The 11101-nt window shown below is 41.4% G+C and overlaps 1 protein-coding gene across 4 annotated transcripts in view; it reads left to right on the forward strand.

Annotated features, from left to right (window-relative positions):
- LOC108798239 (tyrosine-protein kinase ZAP-70) overlaps positions 1–11101 on the forward strand; it is a 52100-nt gene that overhangs the window by 36351 nt on the left and 4648 nt on the right. The window lies entirely within an intron of this gene.

The raw sequence follows: 11101 nt of genomic DNA on the forward strand, positions 1-11101 counted from the left end.
CATATATTGTACAGAACACCAAACCCTTTGTCAAATGTCATTACTGGTGCAAATCCAAGTTAAACCATATACAGAAGATGCATATGTTAAAATGTTCTCTTTCCAACAATGCAAGCTTGCATCACAATTATTTACTACATGGAGTCAGTGGTTCTGCTGGTGGTAGGGCCATGCTCTTAATTAGGCAGCCTGAGACTTTTCCCTTGTGTAGAGCAAACAGAGAATAACAATTTCCAGTACACTTACCAGCTAGCCTGCAAAAAGACAAGTCACATTGTTTAAAGTAGAACTATGGGGTTAAGGCTTTTCCCCATAGTTCTCCTTAGGGTAACGGGAGGACACAAACTAGCGTCCTCCCATCACCCTAAGCACAGTATACCGCGAGCTACAGCTTGCGGTATACTGAGACGCCACAGTACACCACCAGCTACTGCTTGTAGTATACTGAGATGCAGCAGCTGAAGCGGATCCCGACAATTATGTCTGGATCCGCCCAGCTTACGTGAGTGACATCTGGCTCTGCCTATCTAGAGGCAGAGCCAGCTGTACCCGCCCCCTCCCCCTCCCCCGTCCGATCCGCCAGTCATCGCTGGCGAATGGGAGTGGGGAGCGGGGAATCCTGCCCCTCCCCTGTCACGGCAGAGAGCTGTAACAGGATCGAGAGGTGAGCGAACGCCGGTATGTGTTCGCTCACCTCCCGATCTACTGAGCCGACCTGTGACAGTCTCATTGTCACAGGTCGGCTAGACCTATGAGGTGAGTGAAAAGCACTCACCTCATAGTTTTCCTTTAACAATTTGCATTTTAGTTGTACAACTTTTGCAAAATATGTGGCCTGTGAAGTCCCCTCTGTGTAGTGTGGTCCTAACTCTGATCTATGGGAGCCCCCATCCTGGAACATATATAGCAATGGACAAATTGTGTGCAGGTATTCCTGGAGGTAGCCCATTCCTCCATAAAAGTTGTGCAACTCTGTTTTTAACGCAAATTGTTAAGACAGTGTGACCTGTTTTTTGTGCAGGCTATCAAGTGTGCTGAAAAATGTTTGTTCTGTGCAAAGCCCTTCCATGTGATCCTTACCTTAAAAAACTACTAAGACATTGATTGGTGTGGTTGCCATTTTTGCCTTGTTTAGTCAAATGGGGGAGGTTTTGAGGGCAGCATGTTGGCAGTGCCGTATACCTTTATTAAAACAGATGAGTGCCACATACCCAAAACCTTTGTACTAAAATCCAGCTGAGCTGCGTGCCAACATTGCCTGGCTGGCACAGCAGCCTCTGGCAGGCAGTGTATGTTCAGCCCACCGAATATCAGTGAATGCCTCGATAAGAATGAGGACGAATAATTTCAACAGGTTTCTGCATGCGCGACAAATGCGCAAGTGTTTTGCGTTTTTGGTGGATTTAGCAAAGGCTCATAAAAGCTTGCATTTTTGTGAGTTTTTAGCACACGTTCATGAAACACTCAGGTGTGAATGGAGACTTAGGTTTAAAAATGCATTGCAATTTATTGAAAGAAAAAAAACTGCAGGGAGTGGATGTGTATTCCTGGAGTGCCGTTTTTAAATGGTATTGCACAAAACACACACGGCCAAACAGTGTGGCTTTGTACCTTGAGATCACTGCGATAGCCAATTACAGCAATCACAAATGTACTGTAAACACTGCGATCTGTTTACATGTTTGTGCTCTCCCCTTCCTCTCACAATGGAGGAAGGGGAGGGAGTGAGCAATTGGAAAATGAATGAAGAAAGGGATCCTAGGCAGTAGCAGATTGGCAGATTCAAGGTGAGGGGTTTTATTTAATGTGATTGTGGGGTCATTTATTAACCCTTTCATCCCCCTCCTCTCTGTGTGTGTGTGTGTGTCATCTCCATCCTGTCTCTAACCTGTATATTAGCACTTTAACCTCTGTTATATTGTACATTAACTCCATGGGATTGCAGGCGGTACAAAATATAATAAATTAACATACCTTAATAAATACATAAGTTAATGAAATACATAAGTTAATGAATACATAAATTAATAAATACACAAGAGACAACATCTGGATTGAAATTGGCCGCGGCACTTTTTATTGGTTTAAAATAAATCAACTTTACTTAAAATATCAAACCATCAATCTCAAACTATTAATCAACCAATAATTGCCTAGCCACTACGACTCAAGCAATACCATCATGAAGGACTGTACATAAATTAAGTCCTCCCTCACGTTGAGGGTGACAAACCACATAAAAAGCTTGCGACATATATGTTTCTTTTTTTTACGGAAAAAAGGGGGGGGGAGGGTGGGAGGTCGCTGCGCTGTGAGCCCAGCCGAGTGACCTCTGCTCCTATGGTGCTGACCTTTTATAGGGAGAGGTGAGCCCACAGAACCTTCTAGAAAGCTGGACAATTTTCCCACTAAACAGGTAAGGGGTTTCTTAAAGGGGCAATGCTTTTAAAGGGGCAATGTAATTAAAACTGCCCTGAGGAGAAATAGATTAAAATGAAAGAAAGGGAGGGGGACCGCTGCAAACCGATGTTAGTGGCCACACATAAATTGTCGGCCCCTTGTCCATTATCTCCATCCTCCCACTGTATATGACCTGTACACTAACCCCTTCACCTCATCCTCCTTCTTTGTATGACTTGTACATTAATTATGCTAAGTATTAGGTGCACCAATACCAAGCTTATTGTTTTAATTTCCTCAAAAACATTCTTTATTTTACAATGAGATTACATTGGGGTGTCTACTTTCCAAAAAGGTCACTTTCGGGGTGTCCTTACTGTGCTGCCATTTTAATTTGCTATGTTTTACAACAGAAAGTAAGGTAATAAATTAGGGATGCTCCGATACCACTTTTTTAAGGCTGAGTACGAGTACCGATACCAATTACCGATACTTTTTCTTAAAGGGACAGGTCAAGACTGAACCCTGGGTCACTCCACTCACCACTTTGTACCATTTAGAGAATGTACCATTTATTCCTACCCTCTGGATGCGGTCCTGCAACCAGTTTTCTACCCATGTACATATTGGTTTTTAATGCCCATCGACCTTAGTTTGTATACTAATGGTTTGTGGGGTACTGTGTCAAACGCCTTTGCAAAGTGTAGAAAGACTAAATCAACTGGGATTCCCCTGTCCACATAGAATGTTAACAGATTTGTCTGGCAAGAACGGCCTTTCATAAATCCGTGTTAGTTCATGCTTGTGATTCTATTCATGCAAACTTTTCAATATAATCCCTGACCATTCCCTTAAAAACCTTGCATATTACTGTTGTAAGACTCAATGGCCTGTAGTTATCTGGTACAGATCTTGAACCCTTCTTGAATATTAGCTATCTGGATAATTGGAGTCCCCAATAATTACATTGGCATGCCTACATGCCAATGTAATTACAAAGACATTGGCATGCCTCCCCGCCATCTTGATCTGTAAGATTAGTTGAAGCTCCTCCTCTTCGCTTATGGTTAGGGGTTTATAGCATATACCCATCAATAATGCACCATTTTTATCACTTATGGTTAGAGATAAGAACAAGGACTCTGCAACACAAGCAACCCCCCTCCCCCCCGATTTGTTGTTGATGTTGTTGCACACATTTACTATCAGATTATTCCTGATGTAGATGCATACCCCTCCCCCTCTTCTATCCTTGCGGTCCCGACTAAGTAAATCGTACCTTTCAATATTTGCAGTCCAGTCATGGGTGCTGACAAACCAGGTTTCTGTTATTCCCACGAGGTCATACTCCTCAATTAGTAAAAGCTCTAGATCATCTATTTTGTTTACCAGACTTCTAGCATTTGTAAACATGCCTTTTAGTTTTTTGCTTGTCTTCTGGGTTATATCACTATTAGTTTTAGCCTTATAATTATCAGTCTCTAGTGGCAATTTTGCCAGACTCTTTATTTGATGATGTTAAATGTTCTTCTCTCTTGCCTGTTACATTGGTCTACAAATTTTGGGAAATTATCGCCCTCCGAGATGTGTTAATTCTTACATATTTTGATTAGATGAATTAGGAAACAAGTGATAAAGGTGCTGGTTGGCTAAAGTTTAGGATATTTCACAATAAAGATTTATACACAGGTGAGTATATTTGCCTACAAGCGAGGGAGGTGTCTAATGATCATGATGCCTCCTAACTATTCTACAAAGTACAGAAAACAATGAAAATGGTACCACGTGGAAGTGGCCAGCTAATGTGGTAAGCTCTATCTGACTTGCTGCAACTCACAGAAGCTCAGAGTGTGCAATGAAATTAGAGTAAGCACTTTCAGTACAGGAGAGGAGCCTGTACAACTGTGCAAGACTGATGGTAAGGTTGGTGTTCAGTTCCAAGTAACTACAAATACTTTTTATGGATATACTTTTTACTTTTTTTTACAGAAATATCTTTTTATTAAAGTTTTTCACAAAGAAGAGATTGTAGAAACATACAAAAAAAGATGGGAGGAACAAACCACCCATACAAAGGCAGCAATAATTGAGTATCATGGAATACTTTTTACTTTTTTTGTACTTTTACAAAATTCTCTATAGCCCAACACTCTTGCCATTATAACAAATATGCCAAATCTGACAGGCCTTAGATGGACTTACATTTATCTGATAGCGGTGGTCTGCCCAGTACCACATCTTTTTCTTACTTGAATTTCTGTTGATTTGCGTGCATCTCCCATAAAGAAGAAAAGGCCATCTACAAAGACTCTGAAGCTTGCCTGTTGTTCCCTGTGGGAAGAGAAGCCAGCAAAGGATGTAAACAAGCAAGCCACAACTATCACATACTGTAAACATACATAATGTAAATGTAAGTCTGCATGGGCACATATTGGTGACCAGGGCAGCCATCAGAAATTTTGGGGCCCCTTACACAGCTTCATGTATGTGTAACACTATTAGCAATTATTACATTTACCTGGTATGGATCTCAACTGCAGGAGTATTAAAACATAGTAGCTTGGTAAGAAGGATAGTTGTAGTTATATGGTTATTGCTTGACTTCAGTCCTGGATAAAGGTATAGAGTTTGTTGCAATTCACGCAGGTTGATAACACAGGTCAGAGCATTCAATTAAAGATTGCATAGTGTACCCACTGAGTTATTTCCAATAACTTAATATATCATTGGTAAATAAGTTTTGTTCAGGTTATCATCTACGGTAGTATTACATCATATACCCTGATCAGGCCCGGATTCCCCACAAGTCCACTGAGGCCAGGCCTCGGGGTGGCAGGGCGCAGAGGGGCGGCAGCGGTGTGGAATCCCTCGACGCCTGGAACAAATGAAGAAGGCAAGTTGCCTTCTACATTTAGTCCTGCTTTGGGAAGGCAAGACTAAATGTAGGGGAAGCCGCTTGTTCGTTTCCAAGTGATTGCGGCGACCACTTGTAAAATGTGTGCAGCCTATCCGTCCTCCCCTTCTCCCCCCCCCATGGCGCTGCGGCGCTGTCAGCTTCCTGGCGGGCTCGGCACGTGGAGTTGCAAACACGCCCGAGCCCTTCACTAATCATGAATGTATGTGGAATCCAGATTATTGGCAAATGCTGTGTTACATTACAAGTTGACAAGTTCATAGAGAGACGACCTCTATTTAATATCTGACATGAGGCGACAAGGATAGCTCTCACCCTGGATGATTGTGATATAACAGACTACTGCAAGCGTCTATAATATACTGTACAGTCAGTATATGGAAAGGAATACATGCGGTTAGCAGCCTTTAAAACCTTTCCCACACACCATGTGTGTAATGGAGGCAGAGATCGTTTGCTGAGAACTGACAATTGCTGGTAACAAGTCCAGTGAAGAGTGCAGCTTGTCAGTGGGGATGTGTCCAAACAGTTTGGCAATAGCGAGGTTCTAATAAGAAGCGCAAGAATCCGATGGGATGTGGAATATCCAGGCAGAGCTTGTGAAAGGTTAGATCAAATAATCAATAGTCATAATATGTGAATGATAAAGTGCTAGATAACAAATAGATCACATATAACCAATATATTTAATAAATACTCATAAATAGTAAAACGTGTCCCTCATTGTAATATCTCCAGTAGAGATTTTTTAGGTGCAAATTGGTAATTAAAAGTCCACCATAAATTGAAGCCAAAAAAAAAAAAGGGAAAAAAGTGACAAAATGCCAAGATATAAAAAACCATCAGTGATAGGTCCTTCTTAGGGTGCCCACACACCTTACGATAATCGCACCATAATCGCGGGAAATCCCGCGATCGTACGAATATTGTAAGGTGTGTGGAAGCCGTGCGACCTCTACTAATGTAAGGTTGCACGACTTTTAACTTACGAACATGTTCGAAAACCCGCCGAGCATCGTACGATGTTTGGCGGGTGTGTAGCATGTTCGTAATATAAAAGTCGGACGGGCCAGTGTGCGCAAGCGCACACTGCCCGTCGGCATTGCGGTCATCGGAAGCCCGCCCCTCAGGGGGGCACGGCTTGCGATCATCGCAAGTAGGATCTGCCTGTCCAAGATAGGCAGATCATACGTTTTTTTAAGTACCTTACAACCATGGTTGTAAGGTGTGTGCCCAGCATTATAGCTGTAGTGTGCAAACTCCCGGTGACTGTGAAAAACACCGCATTCACCAGACTTCCATATTCAAAGAGGCATAACAATCCCGGATCGCAATCACAGTGAACGTTCTTCCTCCACTCTGTGTTCTTTCACTAGAAAGCTTCTGCTTCAGGTATGGTCGTTTAAAAAACGTATCCGTTCCCCAGAGGAGGATAATAAACACACAGTGTAATATGCCAAAAAAAGTTTAAAAAAAAACATTTAAAAACACTTACAAGATTCCCAGAAACAATCGCTTTTTCAAAAAATATTCCAAACTGTCATGAACAAGCCAGTGGAATAAGCACACAATTAAAATCCTTCCAACTTACCGTGTCCCAACCTCAGTGAGTGTCCACTTCTTTCGACGCGTTTCGTACAAAGACTTTTTCAAGAAAGTGCAGATGTACTGAGGTTACTTTCCTTATATCTCTCCCAAACAGGCAACTGTCATATGTGACAGGAAGTCTATGTCCATGTGACAGGAAATCTATACCCATAGCAATTGCAATAATAAAAGTGGCCACCAGAGGCCACTCATGTAACAGGAAGTCTACATCCATAGAAAATGTAATAGTCAAAGTGGCCACTAGATGTCACTCATGTGACAGGAAGTCCACATCCATAGCCATTGTAATAATAAAAGTGGCCACTGGAGGTCACTCATATGACAGGAAGTCTATATCCATAGCAATTATAATAATAAAAAGTGTCCACTAGAGGTCATTCAAAATCCTATGCACCTCATTCTTAAAGGAGAACTATGGGGTCAGTGTTTTTCCCCATAGTTCTCCTTAGGGTAACGGGAGGAACTCCAAAGAAAGTAACCAACTTCCTAGGAGGGTCTGTTACGTTAATGGCTACCTTATCTCTCAATGTAAGAGCTTTCCGGTAAAGGACAGTAGGTTTATCTGGTAGGAGATGGCCCAAAATCTTATCCCTCTTAAGAATATTCCAATGACTAGAAGCAATCCTCTCCACTTCCCTGTATTGAATGTTGTAATCTGTAATGAATGATGCTGGTCTTTCCCCCTTTTCCTTATGCCTCCGTGAGTAACATAAGTTAAAGCTCCTCTAATTTGTTTGCTAGACTTTTAGCATTCGTGTACATACATTTTAGTTTGGTGCTACAGGTTTGGGTTTTATTATTGCTCATTCCTTAAAATACTATTTTTATCAGACCTCGGTATGGTTGATACATCTCCAATTGGATTGACTGGAGTGAGCCCTCTTTCCCGCATTGTATTACAGTCCTCTATATTAATTGCTCCTGTAGTTACTTGCTCTCTGTTTATTATACTCATTTTTATTCCCTCCCCCCATTATCTAGTTTATAAGCTCCTCCATTCTTTTAACCATTTTCTCCCCCAAAAGTGCTTCACCTTCCCCATTTAGATGCAGCCCATCTCTGCTATAGAGCTGGTAACCGACTGAGAAGTCAGCCCAGTTCTCCATGAACCCAAAGCCCTCTTGTCGACACCAGTACCGCAGCCACTTGTTCAGTTCTCACAACTCTAATTTTGACTCTAATTTTGTTTTTAATTTTGTTTTTAATTTTGACTCTAGTGGGAATAACAGAAACTTGGCTAGACAGCTCACATGACTGGGCAACTACTGTACAAGGGTGCAACCTGTTCAGGAGGGACAGGGTTGGTAGAAGGGGGGAGGGGCATGCATGTATATAAAAAACAATCTAAGTGTGCATAGACGAGAAAACGTCAAGACAGAGAGTTGCAATGGTGTTTAGTCTTTTTGGCTAGAACTAGATAAGTCTGAAGCAATTTGTAAGCTAATTGTGGGTGTGTGGTAAACCCCTGAACATAGGGGAAGAGGAGGAGGCTCACCTACATTTCCAAATGGATATAGCTGGGAAGCAGGGAAATGCTGTTATAATGGGTGACTTTAATTATCCAGACTTTGGTCAAATTGAACCACTCATTTTATAAAGGCTGGCCGTTTCCTAAACCTGTTGCGAGATAATATCATGGATCAGATGGTTGATGTCCCAACCAGGAAGAATGCTATACTAGAGGTATTCATTTCCAATAATGCGGACCTAGTTGCAGACATTGCAATTAGAGATACATTGGGTAATAGTGATCACAGGGTGAATACTTTTAATGTTGAGCACAAAAAAGAGAAGTGTGTTGGTTTGACAAGAATGCTAAATTTCAAAAAAGGCAGATTTCGATAAACTGCATCATCTATTGTATGCCACTAAATGGGACAAATTATTTCTAACACTGAACACCGATGAGAAGTGGGATTGTTTTGGGAATACATTACATAATGCTATTACCAAGTGCATACCATTGGGTAACAAAAATAAAAGATTGAGAACTAAGCCTGCATGGTTAAATTAAACGGTGAGACAACACATCAAAAAAAGAAGCTGGCATTTAAAAAATATAAGATGGAGGGGACTGCATTGGCATTCCAGAGCTACAAGGAATGCAGTAAGAGATGTAAACATTAAATCTGGGTGTCTTAAATAGATTACGATAAGCATATCGCCACAGTCTGTAAGAAGAACCCCATAAAATTTTACCAATATATAAACAGTAAAAAGGTAAGAAAAGAGCAGGTAGGACCAATAAAAGATGAGTACGGGAGATTAATCACAAACTACTGGGAGAAGGCTGATGTGTTAAATTCATTTTTCTCTTCAGTATACATTCTTTAGTATACGCAGTAAAGACGGATTTAATGGAAATAAGAATGTGAGTAACTTAGTGCGTAAGATACTGCAGTGGTTGACAGTGGCCGGGGTTCAACAAAGACTTGATAAACTTAATGCAAATAAATCGTTATGACCAGATAACCTGCACCCCAGGGTACTTAAAGAACTCAGCCAGGTTATAGCGAGACCATTATTCCTCATTTTCAAATAATCCATAATGACTGGAAGGGTACCAAGTGATTGATGTAAGGCAACGGTAGTACCAATTTTCTGGGAACTACAGACCAGTCAGTCTAACATCAATAGTATGCAAACTGTTAGAGGGAATGATAAAAGACTATCAAGTGAATTTTGTTCATGACAATGGTATAAGTGATAATCAGCATGGATTTAGGAAGGAGCGTCCTTGTCAGACCAACCTACTAACATTCTATGAAGAGGTGAGTAGAGATCTGGATGGCGGAAGGCCGGTGGATGTGGTTTATCTGTATTTTGCCAAAGCTTTTGGCACGGTACCACAACACTTAATACACAAGCTGAAATCTATGGGCATAGATAAATGGTGTGTACATGGATAGAGAACTGGCTACAGGAACGTGTCCAGAGAGTATTGATAAATGGATCTTTTTCAGTTCGAGAATGGCGTACCCCAGGGTTCTGTCTAAGTTTGAGAATGGCGTGCCCCAGGGTTCTGTTCTAGGCCCCATACTGTTTAACCTGTTTATTAATGATATTGGGCAAGGTGTTCATAGCCATGTTTCTGTGTTTGCAGGTGATACTAAAATCAGGAGGGTAATAGACTCAGGCTTAGACATTATAAAATTACAGGAAGACCTGAATAAACTAGGGGAGTGGGCAACTATATGGCAGATGAGGTTTAATGTTGAAACATGTAAAGTAATGCATTTTGGGGTTAAAAATTGGCAAGCGGAATATACATTAATGGGTACTCCACTAGGGAAGTCAGAAATGGAAAAAGATTTGGGGGTCATAGTAGACCAGTCATAGTAGACCACAGATTGAATAATAGCTTGCAATGCCAGGCTGCGGCAAACAAAGCAAGCATAGTGCTGTCTTGTATTAAAAAGGGAATGTTCTGTAGAGATAAAGCAATAATGTTGCCTCTTTATATATCACTGGCTCAGCCGCATCTAGAGTATGCAGTTCAGAAATAGGGCAACTAAACTAATGAAAGGGCTTGAGAACCAAAGAAATGAGACAAGGTTGCTAAATTTAAACTTCACGCTAGAAGTGAAGCGAATAAGAGGGGCATGATTTTGATGTACGAAATGTTAAGTGGTGATGGTAACATCAGCAATAAACTTTTTACAGTAAACTCCTTAACAAAGACTAGAGGCCACAACCTAAAATTGGTGGAGAAAATATTTAACCACAAAGGGTGTAGGGACTTTTTCTCAGTTAGAGCTGTTAAATTTTGGAACTTACTGCCACAAGCAGTGGTATCAGCAGAGAGTATTGGATCATTCAAAAAGCATTTAGATACCTTCATACAGGGGTACAGGTACTCTTAAAAACTAGATCACACAGGGACTGGTGCGCACACAGACACACAAAGGTTGAACTTGATGGACCTGTGGCTTTATTCAACCTCAAATACTATGTTACTATGTTAAACTCACAGCAGCCCCGATGAGTGTCACCTGACAGTAAGACTCAGGACTTCAGTGACACTGTGGAGGAGGAACCGCTGCCTGGACACTGTCTGCAAATGCCCCCCTCCCAGCATCGGTCCCCCCCCTTTAATGTAAAAAGTAAAGATTCAGTGTCTCTGTCATGCCATATTGATCAGCCATCGGATCATATTGTCTGCAAACAGCCCCCCTGTCC

This window comes from Nanorana parkeri, unplaced genomic scaffold (assembly GCF_000935625.1).
Source record: "Nanorana parkeri isolate BGI_ZX_2015 unplaced genomic scaffold, ASM93562v1 scaffold1436, whole genome shotgun sequence".
Classification (NCBI taxonomy): domain Eukaryota; kingdom Metazoa; phylum Chordata; class Amphibia; order Anura; family Dicroglossidae; genus Nanorana; species Nanorana parkeri.